The sequence below is a fragment of the Trachypithecus francoisi genome, unplaced genomic scaffold (assembly GCF_009764315.1).
Source record: "Trachypithecus francoisi isolate TF-2019V2 unplaced genomic scaffold, Tfra_2.0 Lachesis_group11, whole genome shotgun sequence".
NCBI lineage: Eukaryota > Metazoa > Chordata > Mammalia > Primates > Cercopithecidae > Trachypithecus > Trachypithecus francoisi.
In genome coordinates this window covers 19,517,510-19,531,003 of record NW_022681456.1, presented here as the reverse complement: position 1 = coordinate 19,531,003, position 13,494 = coordinate 19,517,510, and the positions used below count along the sequence as shown (strand labels likewise).

General features: G+C 44.1%; 1 non-coding gene across 1 annotated transcript; it reads right to left on the bottom strand.

Annotated features, from left to right (window-relative positions):
• Positions 1 to 6,048: 6,048 nt before the first annotated feature.
• On the bottom strand, positions 6,049 to 6,111 carry LOC117091208. Its single transcript, XR_004440316.1, has one exon. It is a non-coding gene; the product is annotated as a U7 small nuclear RNA (small nuclear RNA).
• Between the last annotated feature and the right edge of the window lie 7,383 nt (positions 6,112 to 13,494).

Genomic DNA, 13,494 nt, shown 5'->3' with positions numbered 1-13,494 from the left:
GCATGAGCCACTGTGCCTGGCCTATGCTGAATTTTTTTACAGTGGTTTTACTCAATGTACCTCCAAACTGGGAAGAATTCAAATGTCCACCAATTAGTGAGTGGATAGCAAGCAATGTTACTTCCATATACAAGGGAATGCTACTCAAGAGTAAAAATAAAGTTACTACCGATGTACACCACACCATAGATGAATTTCGAAATCACAGTGCTAAGCGAAATTAGTCAGGAATGAAAGGTTACATAGTATATGATCCCACTGATATAAAATTCTAAAAAAGGCAAAACTATAGCGATGGAAAGTAGAACTTGGTTGCAGGGGGCTGGAGTGGGGTTGGATGTGGGGTGGGAGAGGGAATGACGCCAAAGAAGCATGTTTTCAAGTGATGGAAATCTTCTATTTCATGATTGTAGTGCTGGTGTATAATTTGCCAAAACACATTGACTTGCACACTTAGAATTGGTTAATTTTATTCTATGCAAATTATACCTCAATAAAGCAGATTAATAAAAATGCTCATGCCCTCTGGCTGCAGAATTTTACTTCTCAGAAGATATCCCAAAGAAATACTCAGAATGTGGACAAGGATTTATGAACAACGATGACCTTCAAAGAATTGTTTCTTGTGGTGAACAATTATATACAAGCAAAATACCCAGTTGTAGAGGTGGGATGAAATAATGATGATATGTGCATAGGATGGATTGCTAGGCAAATTATTAAAATAATTTAATGACCTGGGAAAAATATGCATGATGCAATGCCTGCTGAAAGACAAAACGTGAGATAGGAGTACAGATACCTGTGTTGAATCCTGGCTCTGCCACACATTTGCTGTGTGATGTTGTGAAAATGCTTAGCCTCTCTAAGCCTTTATTTTCTCATCCTTACAATGGAGATGCCAATAACACCTATTGTACAGGTTGCAGTCAGGATTAAATACAATAACACTAGTAAAATTCTTAGCACTTGGCACATGACAAACATGATAAATGCTGGTGAAGATTATTTGCTATGACCAAAGTCTATAAACAGCAGGACAGTTGCCTAAAATTCTCTGTAAAGGATAACACAGAAATATACAAGCATATTTAGCATGGTCATCTTTGGGCTATGGAAATGTAGTTTATGTTCTTTTTTCTCCTTGTACTTGTCTTTATTTTTCAACTGTTCTATAATAAGGATGTGTTATTTGTAGAATCAGAATCAAACCAATAAGCGTTGTAAAGAAGAGTTTCCTTTGCATTCCTGAAATTCTACAAATGTATATAGGAGCATCATTCTAGACACAGGGTATTGATTAGGGAGTATAAGGTGGAGATGAGAGGAATACAAGGATGGGAAAAATATGATTCTTGCTTTCAAAGTGTTAGGTGGGCGTGGTGGCTCACGCCAATAATCCCGGTACTTTGGGAGGGCCGAGTGGGCAGATCACTCGAGGTCAGAAGTAGGAGACCAGCTTGTCCAACATGGTGAAACCCTGTCTCTACTAAAAATTAGCCCAGCATGGTGGTATGCACCTGTAATCCCAGCTAGTAGCTTCCCTAGTAGGGAGGCTGAGGCAGGAGAATCACTTGAACCCAGCAGTGAGCTGAGATCGTGCCACTGCTTTCCAGCCTGGCTGACAGCGAGACTCTGTCTCAAAACAAACAAACAAACAAAAAACAAAAAAATAAAAACAAACAAACAAAAAAACCCAAAGTGTTTGCAACATATTTGGATATATACTATTGTAAAACATAGAAACAAAGAATCCTAACACAAAATGGAAAGGACAAGTGGCAAGATCGGCAGAGGTACAAGTAGTACGACAGAAGTGCTGTGGCAATACCCTAGAAGGAAATATTGGCATTGCTTGGGAGCAACGGAGTGGCTTCCCAGAGAATGAGTGATCAAGCTTGGCTGGGAGATGAATGGCACTCCTTGTGGAGGGCACCGCGTGAGCAAAGGTCTGGAGCTGAGAATGTGCAGACCATCTTCAGAGGATGATGAGTTGACTGTTGAGGCTCGATTGCAGGGTATGCATGATGGAGGAGAGTGGGGAAGATAGAGGCAGCCAAGCTCTTGAAAGGTCTCAGTTCTAGTTTTGGGGCAGAGACCACGTGTCAGCACTGTTCTGAGTACTTCACATGTGTTTACACTTCTAAACTTATGAAACCCTGAGCCAGGCACTATTTCAAGCTCCGTTTTACAGAGAGCAAGCCAAGGCATAGACATGGGAGCAGATTCGGTCACACTCCCTGCAGCTACTAGGTGGCAAAACCAGGACTCAAATCCAGGCGGTGTGGCTCCTGGTCCCTGACTCCTTGACACAGCCCTGCACTGTGGAGATCAGGCTTGGATATTTTCTCTTTGCAATAGGAAGCCATGGATGGTTTCATACAGGAAATAAAAAGTGACTTTAGTGAAGACACAATCCTGTTCTTTACATCAGAGTAATTGCTTTCTCTTTCTTTCCTACACAAAAAGATGTTTGGGAAGAAACCAAAGGTGATCTGCTGGCCAGGGGATAGGAGACGTGGATTTAACCCTTCAACTCTGACCCTCTTGGAGAAGTAAGACGTTTCTATTCTGTGCTATGGATTTCTTGTCTTAATAAAGATGGAACTGGAAGGAGGAGGAGAAGAAAAGGGAGTGCTTTTAAGTGGGGACAAAAAAATCCCCACAAAACCCTGAAATTTCATCTCAGCCTCAAGTGGAGATTAACCATGCCAAAAATCTGTGTTATTGATAACAACAATGATGATGATTATTATATTTTATTTTTCAATCCTGGTAATTATTGTACATTAAATCATTAGCATTCATTATTCCTACAATGTGTAATTAGGACAATGGTGGATAGATTGCTCTTGACTGTAATGAAGTTTTTATAATTGTAATTTATTGGCATCAAATTACCTTTCTTAAAATGAATTTTAACATCACATTCTTAATTCTGGGGAGGGGTGTCAATTATTTTTAATTAATGTTTCTTGTTTGTGCCACACAGGGGGAGCTGTCTGACCAAGCCAATTCTCTGTGTCTGCAAGGAAGTTAACCAAGAATAGCAAAGGCATTCTTGAACCAGTCATCTATCACGAAACATTTTCCTTTTTCCTGTCTGCCACCCTGGTTCCATCTCCCCTCCTCCAAGGCGGTGGCCACAGGGAAAAAAAAACCCAACCACTTACCAATATGATTAGTGGTGGAGATGGGAGACGATGACGCAGATTGTTTAAGCCAATTTGTTGCTAGGTTTGAGAAGAATATTTTTTTCTTCCTTCAGAAATGGCTCAATTGGGCTGGGTGCAGTGGCTCACACCTGTAATCCCAGCACTTTGGGAGGCTGAGGTGGGTGGATCGCTTGAGCCCGGCAGTTCAAGACCAGCCTAGGCAACATGGAAAAACCCTGTCTCTACAAAAAATACAAAAATTAGCTGAGTGTGGTGGTGAGCACCTGTAGTGCCAGCTACTAGGAAGGCTGAGGTGGGAGAATGGCTTGAGCCTGGGAGGTAGATGTTGCAGTGAGCCGAGATCACATCATTGCATTCCAGCCTTGGTGACAGAGACAGACCCTGTCTCAAAAAACAAAAAACAAAAAACGAACAAACAAAAAACAGAAATGGCTCAATTGCCAGCTTCTGTCTTGGGGACTATGTGTGTGTGTCAAGTGGGGGTGGTTAGGGGGTGGCTCTTGGTTTTGTTGTCTGTAAATTTTGTTGTGATGATTCATATAAGATGGCAAGCTCTTCTCTCTCACCACCCCCATCCAACAATTGGCTAAGGTGGCCTCTCCACATGAATCTACCTCTTGTTTCTAGAAAGGCCAAGTGAGAAGTCTTTGGGCACGTGTTTCTACTGTTGTAATATGAAGTTGCCTGTATTTGACTGGGTTTGACCTACAAAAAGGGCAATTTAGTGGTTCAAACAAATACATCCACCAGGATGGTAATCAATGAAATAACTCCTTTCCAAAGATGTTGATTAGGAGGGACAGAAAGGCCATTTGTTTTCAGGCAATTGAATGAGCAAGAAGAGTGTTTGTAAAGAAGGAGCATAAGGAGAGAGGAGGGGGCAGATTGAGGGCTACAGAGAGAAGAAGTGGCCTGGAGAGATGGACTGACTTACTCATCACCCATCCTGCACCAAGCGTAGGTCAGGTCCTTTCTGTGCACATGATCAAGGTGATAAGTGGCACTACCCTGGGTCTCTCTGACTTCCAGACACCTGCATTTTCTATTGTTCCAGAAATGGATAGCTATCAGTCATTCACATCTTAGACTAGACACAAGACCAGCCCAATGTTTTACCTCCTAAACTTGATCTTGGTTTCCTGGTAAAGGAACATTAGGCTTTGTTGAGCTGAAAGGGAAGTAGTTCTAGATCCTGAAGACTAAGGTTCTACTGCCCCTATAGCCAGACCAAAGGGGCAGATGTCTACTTCATCTGTGATGGTGATGTTCTTCATCCTGGTTTGAACAGGGAGCATTTTGCCTTGTCCAGGAGGGATCTGGTGTCATGTCTGTGCTGAGGTTCCAGGAGAACACACAGCCTTTGATACTCTGTATGTGTAAAGGGCTTGTGACATTTGCAGTTGCCTGGTGAATATTGTTAAGGAGGACTGAATTCAGGATAGACACTTCTGTGGTTGGTGGTGGCTGGGGTAGGGCTTGGATCTGTGGTCAGGATCCAAGGGATCCTGACAAGTTGCAGCCATCAGCACTTTGGGTCCAAATTAGTTAGTTGACAGAACCCATGGATAAAGCCATGGGCTTCTAGGAGATGCTGAGGGCCCCCTGGCTCCATGGAGATGTGGTACTGAGGGTCTGGGCTGGGTGCAATTTTCAGCACCAAGGACAGAGGCCAAGCCAACCCAGAACCGGGGACCTTCTAAGGTGAGTTACACATAATCCTACAGTTTTTAGAGATTTCCTGATGTCATTTTGCGCAAGCCTCTTCAGTTGGGCTTTCCTCTTTCTTGCCTCTCATGGCAAGAATCTTGATTCTTGGATTCTGATATCTTATTCTAGCTCTGTCACTTATGAGCTGGGCAAGTTTGTAGAATGGGTTAATAATTGGTTTGAAGATTAATGAAATCCTCCCTATAAAAAAGCATAGCACAGTACCTGGCAAAGCACTCAATAAGGGGCATTTGTGGCTATTATTCTGGAGGCGAAGTTAGTAGCTATGATTAATAATAATGATGATAGCAACCTCCACTTATTGAGTCCTAAAAGGCTCTGTCTTAAATGCTGTAAATGCATTAGCTCACTCATTATCTACAAAAATCCTGTTACAGATGAGAAACTGAGGCACAGAAGGCTAAGGAACTTGGCCAAGGTCACACAACTGGTAAGTGGTAGAAATGAGATTTGAAAGAACCCAGGTGGGTAGAGAGAGCATAACACTTATATTATTATGCCAATGACCTCAATATCTCAGCTATGAGCATTCAACAACTGGAACAATAATAACAATAATTATTATCATCATCATCACCACCAGTACCAACATCATTTATCTATTACCATTAACTATTAATTGATTATCTCCCTTCTCCCACCTCTTTCAAGAAGTTTAATCAAGGGGCATGATGGGCTAAGGAGGAAGGTTCCATGAGAGAAGGAGGAGATTTCCAAGGAAAAGCATGAGGCATGGTGCTGGGCACCTTGGAGGATGTAAAGACAGGTCCCAAATTTGGGGGACCTCAAAACCTAGTGGAGGAGGATTTTCCCCGCCCTCACCCCCGCTTTTTTTTCTTTTTGAGATGGAGTTTTGCTCTTGTTGCCCAGGCTGGAGTGCAGTGGTGTGATCTTGGCTCACTGCAACCTCCACTTCCCGGGTTCAAGCGATTCTCCTGCCTCAGCCTCACAAGTAGCTGGGATTACAGGCACCCACCACCATGCCCAGCTAATTTTTTGTATTTTTAGTTGACACGATGTTTCACCATGTTGGCCAGGCTGGTTGTGAACACCTGACCTCAGGTGATCCACCCACCTTAGCCTCCCAAAGTGTTGGGATTACAGGTGTGAGCCACCATGGCTGGGCTTTTCCCCTTTTCATGTGCGTGGTTTTCCAGTGAAAACTGAAAACCTGCTAGATAAATTCTTTTAAAAAGCTGTAACACTTAGTAGGGGAGATAGACAGTTGCACAAATAACCACAGCACTAAGGTATAAACTACCGTAGGTAAGATACCAAATGCTATGAGGCATCAGGAAGACAGCTATTTTCAGATAGGGGTTAACTTTATGGAGGTCTTCCTGGGGGAGGAAGGCTCTGAACTAAGCATGCAAACACAGGCAAGATTGGGACATCGTGCCAATGAAGAGATGTTGGAAACCAAGCAGCCTGGACTGAGGCTCTTTCCTTCCTCTTCCTAATTTTCTCCATCCTCCTCTCCATCTTGTCTTCTTTCTCTTTCTCCTTTCGTTTATTCTTCTCTTCTTCCTCCTCCTTTTCTTTCCCTTCTGTTCTTTTTCCCTCCATCCTTCCTTCTCCCTTCTCTTCCTCTTCTTATTCTTCCTCATTTTCTTCCTTCTCTTCCTCTTCCTTCCACCTTCCCCTAATTATTTTATAATAATCAATTGACACACCATATTAGAAAATCAGCCAAGGTCTGAGGACATGAATGCTGGTAAACCTTCCTTCCAGCTGTTTGCTTCACACTTCAGCCTTGGAGTGGAAATGCAACTCCAAGTATAAATTAGGGCAAATTCTATTGTGGGTGAGGCAACTTTTTTGTCAAGGAGGACAAAGCTTAACACCCACCCTCAGGAAAGGCAATTAGAAGAATAAATCTGGTCAACCAGACCTTGGCTCAGACCCAGCCCTGTCCTATTCTTTCTGTGTAACCTTCAGCAAATAGCTATACATCTGTTTCCACCTCTGTAAGATGAGGGTAAACTGGGATTCACTCTTCACGGGGTGTCATGAGGGTTAAATGAAATAATCGATGTGAATGTATTTAGCATCATACCCAGCACATAGTAGATGCTAAAAAAAAAAGTTCACTTCCCATCTCCTTTAATTAATGAATCTCTATATTTAAAATGGGGTCTGTGGCTTTGAAGCGGGAATGAGTCGTGATGGGGTTGTGCTGGCAGAAGAGATGGAAGGCAGGAGAGAAGATCGCGTTTCTGATGGGGTTAAGGTGGGCAGTGTAAATCTAATTTCTTGGCAAAAGATGCAATTTGCCAGCCCTTTTAATTATTATTTTTTATTATAGATACAAATTAAAAATAAACTGTGTGTCTCAATCACAGCAGGGATTAAAATTGTTCCCTAATTGTTATCTTTGAATCAATCTAGCTTCCATTAGCTCTGCTTCTCAAGGTATAATTGAGATGTGTGTGCGTGTGTGTGTGTGCCTGTGTGCGTGTGTGAGCATGCATGTGTGTTTCCGTGATTTGTGGGGAAGGCACCTTCCTCCATTTGATGCACTCCGTTGTCTTCCAAATTCCAGTTTCCGTTTTCCTTCCTCTTTGCTAAAGACCTTGAGTGGCAGTGGAGTTGGTGAGGCTTGAACAGTAGATGCCTCTCCCTATCCCACCATACCTAAAATTTTTGTTTCAAAAATCAGCATGCTTTGTACTATACTAGGGGCATTTTTTGATTGGGTTGAAGGTGGGAGAGGAGTGATCTAAAATCAATACGTTGGTGATTGCTAAGCTCAATTTCTTCCTGAATATTCGCAGCTCTAGACTGCGAATTCTCTAGACAAGAAACAGGGCTTCTTGTTCATCTTGTTCTTGGCTATATTCCCAGCACCTAGAACAGTGTCTGGTACATGGTCAGTTCTCATTAAATATTGAATAATTAAAGTCAATCAAGCATGTTGTACTAGAAGAAAATATGCGAAATGCATAGTAAACAAATACATGATCCCTGGTACATAGATAGTGCTAGTGAGCAATAACACAGCTCCTGTTCTTTTTATCACAGATACCGAAACTCAGATGGACCTGAGACAATTTTTCCTCTTAAATTTTATTTTAATATTTAGAGTTTTACTAGTCGCCACTTATCAAGCTCTTGCTATATATACTTGATGCTTTACATGTGGTATTGCGAATTCTCAGGCACTCTTACTATACCCATTTTACAGATAAGGAAACTGAGGCTCAGAGAGATGAAATCACTTGTGCAAGCTCACACAGCTGGTGAGTGATGAGTCTGGGATTCAAACTCAGATCTGCCAGGCTCCTAAACATCTATGATCTCTCTTGTCACTATCCTTCCCTACCTTATGATCACCAACTGTTTATATTTTATTTTATTATTTTATATTTTTGGACACAGCATCTCTGTTGCCCAGGCTGGAGCGCAGTGGCAACCATCATAGTTCACCACAGCCTCAAACCCCAGGGCTCAAGTGATTCTCCTGCCTCAGCCTCCCAAGTAGCTGGGACTACAGACATGCATCATCATGCCTGCCTAATTTTTGTTTATCTTTTTGTAGAGATGCGGGGGGGGGCGGGTCTCGCTATATTGCTCAGGCTGGTCTCGAACTCCCAGCCCAAGCAATCACCCCACCTTGGTCTCCCAAAGTACTGAGATTACAGGTGTGAGCCACTATGTCCAGCTTCCCACTTAATGATTTCTTTCAAGTAAGCAAGCTAAGTATTGTTGGCCTTATTCTTCATACGAAGAAAATGAGGCCCCAAGAAAATTCTTAAGACTTGTGTAGGGGTGGGAGGTGTCACATGCATGAAGACCTCATGCTAGTGGCCAGTGTACCATGTATGCATCCTAACCAGGGCATCACCCTGCCTTCCTGTGCTGGGTATCCAATTCAATGGAAATTTAAAAATGAGAACCTTGGGCCAGGCAAAGTGGCTCATGCCTGTAATCCCAGCACTTTGGGAGGCCAAGGCAGGTGGACTGCTTGAGGTCGAGAGTTTGAGACCAGCCTGGCCAACATGGCAAAACCCCATCTCTATTGAAAACACAAAAATTAGCCAGGTGTGGTGGTGGGTGCCTGTAGTCCCAGCTACTTAGGAGGCTGAGGCAGGAGAATTGCTTGAACCCAGGAGGCGGAGGTTGCAGTGAGCCGAGATCGTGCCACTGCACTCCAGCCTGGGTGACAGAGACAGAGACTCTGTCTCAAAAATAAAATGAAATAAAAATAAAAATGAAAACCTCAATAAAAGGACTTTAAATCTAATAAAGTTCATATAGAGAGACCAGAATGGCTGCATTGTACTTTCAGCAAGAAGCTGAGCTGAGGTTGTATCACTAAAATGGGGGTGTTTTTCCAAGTGCCACACTTGAAAAGACTGAAGCATTTGTTCATTCATGCATTGCATTAATATTCTCTGAGCACCTGTTATGTGTTAGGTCTGCACGAAGATCTAGGGATACAGCAGGAAACAAAAGAACCAGCCCCTGCCTTCAGGAGTTTATGAGCAAGGGGGAGAAAGAGATTCAGCAAATATTCCCATAATTATATAATTACAAACTGTGATAAAACGTAGGAGGAAAAAGTACAGGGAATAACTAGAGATTATATAATAACAAGCAGACACAATATCCCAGTGAGGGTGAGGGTGTGTGTGTTCAGGAAGGCTGGGGCACGTTTGAGCATGGATGTGGAGGAAGAGTTAATTAGGTGGCTCTTCTTCTAGGCAGAGGGCACTGGTTGCAAATGAGTCCAGGAAAAGGAACGAAGGCATCTTCTAGGAACAGAAGAACCCCTGTGAATGGGGCTTAGAGGATGGGGGACAAGTGTGAGACTAACCCTGGAAAGGTAGACAGGGGCCAGATCCACAGGGCTTTGAGGCCAAGGTGTGATGGCAACAGGGATCTACTGAAAATCTTGAGACCAAGAGATGCTTTGATTGGATTTGCGTTTAAAAGACTGAGGTGAGAAGATCACTTGAGGCCAAGCATGGTGGCTCATGCTTGTAATCCTAGCACTTTGGGAGATCGAGGTGGGCTGATCCCTTGAGGTCGGGAATTTGAGACCAGCCTGGCCAACATGGTGAAACCTCATCTCTACTAAAAATATGAAAATTAGCTAGGCATGGTATTACATTCCTGTAATCCCAGCTCCTCAGTAGGCTGAGGCAGGAGAATCGCTTGAACCTGGGAGGCAGGGGTTACAGTGAGCCAAGATCGTGCCACTGCACTCCAGCCTGGGTGACAGAGCGAGACTCCATGTCAAAAAAAAAAAAAAAGATAACTTGAGGCCAGGAGTTCAAGACCAACCTGGGCAACATACAAAGACCCTATGTCTATTTAAAAAAAAGAAAAAAGAAAAAGATGAGCTGGCCATGGTGATGCACACCTGTAGTCCCAACTACTCAGGGGACTAAGGTGGGACTCTTCTTGTGTTTTGATAACTTGAGAATCTGTTTTGAAATGAGAAAGAAGGATCCATTCAAGCAGGGGTGCTAAAATAGACTGATGGTGTGTGAGGAGGAGGTTTGCCGAGAATACTTTCTGGAACACCAGTGGATTGGGGACAGCGTTCATGGACATCACTTTAATTTGGAAAGTTTTCTTTGTACCATCATAGTTTTGGGAGTCATCTGTGGTGGTCATTAGGGCTGTTCCCAAATGTTTTATTCTCTGCCTTCCAGGCATGTGGCAGGAATGAGCTTCTGTGACCACTTGAAGGAGGCCACTCAAAAAGATCACACTGTCATATCTAGGCCGAGTCTTTATGAACACTTACCTTTGCAGTCATGGAAAGTTGGGCCTAGATGATGCCTCCAACCACCTGGGTCCTCAAGTGAGCTCCTACAGTCAAAGCCTCTTTGCTAACCCACAGTAAAACGAGACTGGGTGAGAAACAAACTGCTGGGGCTGTTTGTTACTGTAGCATAACCAAGCCTTCCCTGACACATACAAAACTCTCCCATACGCTGCTTTGCCCGGTGCCCGCTTCCCTCCCCACTCCCTCTCTCAGGAGGCTGCAGCCCCACCCATGTGCCACATTCCTTCCAACCCCAAGGTCTTCATACTTGCAGTTGCCTCAAACCTGCACCACCTTCTTTCTCTCGTCCTTTGGCAATTCCCCACACCTCCGCCAGGTCTCAGTTTCAGTGTCTCACCTCCCTGTTGGAGGTTTCAGAGGACATGAGATTTTCAGAGCCCTGATCCCAGTTTGTGATCACGTCTTTATTTTATTTTATTTTATTTTATTTGAGACGGGATTGCTCTGTTGCACAGACTGGAGTGCAGTAGTATGATCACAGTTCACTGCAGCCTCAACCTCCTGGGCTCAAAGCCTCCTCCCTCCTCAGTCTCCCAAGTAGCTGGGACTACAGGTGCGCCACCACCATGCCCAGCTAATTTTTAAATATTTTGTAGAGATGGTGGTGGAGGGAGGGTCTCACTGTGTTGCCTAGGCTGGTCTCAAACTCTTGACCTCAAGCGATCCTCCAGTCTTAGACTCCCAAACTGCTAGGAATACAGGTGTGAGCCACTGTGCCCAGCATCCAGTGCTTTTTGAATGAATAAATAGATGAATGAAAGAAACCCATGTAATCTTGAATTGCCTCTCCCAGTACGGAGGAAAGAAGTCCCCGGACTTCCATTCCCCTTATCTTTGGCCAGTTCCCCTTTCTGACCTCGGGCCACATTATGACATTCATGGGCTCTTTTTTCTATAAAAAAATTAAAATTATATTTCATGACTGTGTAGGTATAAACATGAACATAATCCAGGCTAGATTCATTTATATATATACACATTATTATTATATTCATGTTTTCTTTTGATTTTAAAAGAAATTAACATTAAAACATTCAATTAACATTAAAACATTTATACGGACTCCTTGAAGTACTGTGAGCCCTAAACACTGTGCTTCCTGTGCCTGATGGATAAGTTGGTCCCTTCTGACCCAATTCCCTGTTCATTCATTCATTCCTTCCTTCATTCCTTCATTCATTCATTGTGTGAGAATTTATAGGGCAGCGTCTCAATGCAAAGACCAGCACCAGTCTTTGGTATGGGGGTGCTGGAATCCCAGACCCTGGGATCTGAGTCTCCTTTTTTTGTGTCTCTGATATTCTAGTGGGGGAGATAAGCATTGAACAAGTGCAACAAGAAATAAATGTGTAAGTGATTCACAAGTAATGTGTTTACACATTTATTTATAAATGTATTTATACCTTATGAATTATAAATTATAATGTTTCACACATTTATTGTAAATTACCAAGTTTCAGTGTCGTTGGAGGGCCAAGAACAAGGAAGTGTGAGGTGGTCTGTGGGAGGAGGATTGCTTGAGGAAGCCTTCAAGTTAACTGCCAGGAGGGTGGGGAACCGCATCCCAGGCAGAGGCCTGGCATGAGCAAGGGTCCTGAGGCAGCACACAGTAGAGCATCTTTGAACGACTTCTCGACCAGCTTCTTCAGCATCATCAGAAAGCCACAACCATCCTTCAGGACTTCCGGATCCTCACTTTGTCTCCAGGCCTATCCCAAACAGTTTGCAGCCTAGACCATAAGCTCTGAGCACCAGAAGAGCCCAGGAGGGCTGGTTTGATTAGATCACTGTCAGCCAGGGACGGAGGTTAATTGCTATTCTCTTTGTGAGTCTGGCTTGGCCCAGCAGCTTTGCCCACGGCCGTGTTTGTGTGCCTGCGTGCGTGTGTGTGTGTGTGTGTGTGTGTGTCCGTGTGTCTGTGTGTCTGTAGGTCACTTTGGCCTCGGGCTGGGCAGAGGCCGAGGGGGATCGGGGGAGGGTTGCCCAAGATTTTTCTGTGAGTTCTGAGCCTTGTCTTGTCTGGTGTGTAGCAAAGAGGAGTGCTTAACAAGCATTAAGGGACACAAATAATTCCCCTTTTCTCCTCTCCGCCTATTCTTCCCTCTCTCTTTTCTTGTAAATCCTGCTTCTTGCATGTGAATAGCGGAATGGCTTCATCTAGGACCTTTAATCAGATCCCTGGTAGGCTCTAGGAGGGCAAAGTGCCGGAGGGATTACCTTTTATTTTAGGTTTTTCTCCCCTAGTTTTGCCATTCCCCTCTTCCCCTCCCCTGGCTGTGTTTTCCTCCCTGGCGTTTGTTCTCAGCAGAAGTAAGTAAGGAAGGCTTAAAGCGCGGGGGAGGGGGGCTTACAAACTTAAGGGGATCGGGCCCTATTCAGCCGGGCTTGTCCACAGACTTTCTGCTTTTGTTCTCGGGCCATTCTTCAGCTGATTTCTTCACTCCAGCAAAAGCACTTTAATTCCCTTTTAGATACGGAGAATCCGTCCTCTTCCCCTCGCTGCCCCCTCCCTCTCTCCACCCCACACACCCCATTTCGCTTTTTCAGACCCTTTATGCTTCGTCCTCATCCTCCCCAACAAAGACCTAACATCCTCGCAAAGTATTTCTTTCACCGAAGGGGGAAGCTCTGGAGAATCACGGGGAGGGGAAGGGGAAGAGGGAGGAGAAGAGGGAGCTTCTTTGGGACCAGACCCCCAAGCCAAGCCAGGGGAGACCCGTGGCTTAAGACTGCACCCCCTTGGTCTCAGCTTTGCCTTGGCTGGAGAAGAAAGGCTCTGATGCCAGCACGAGC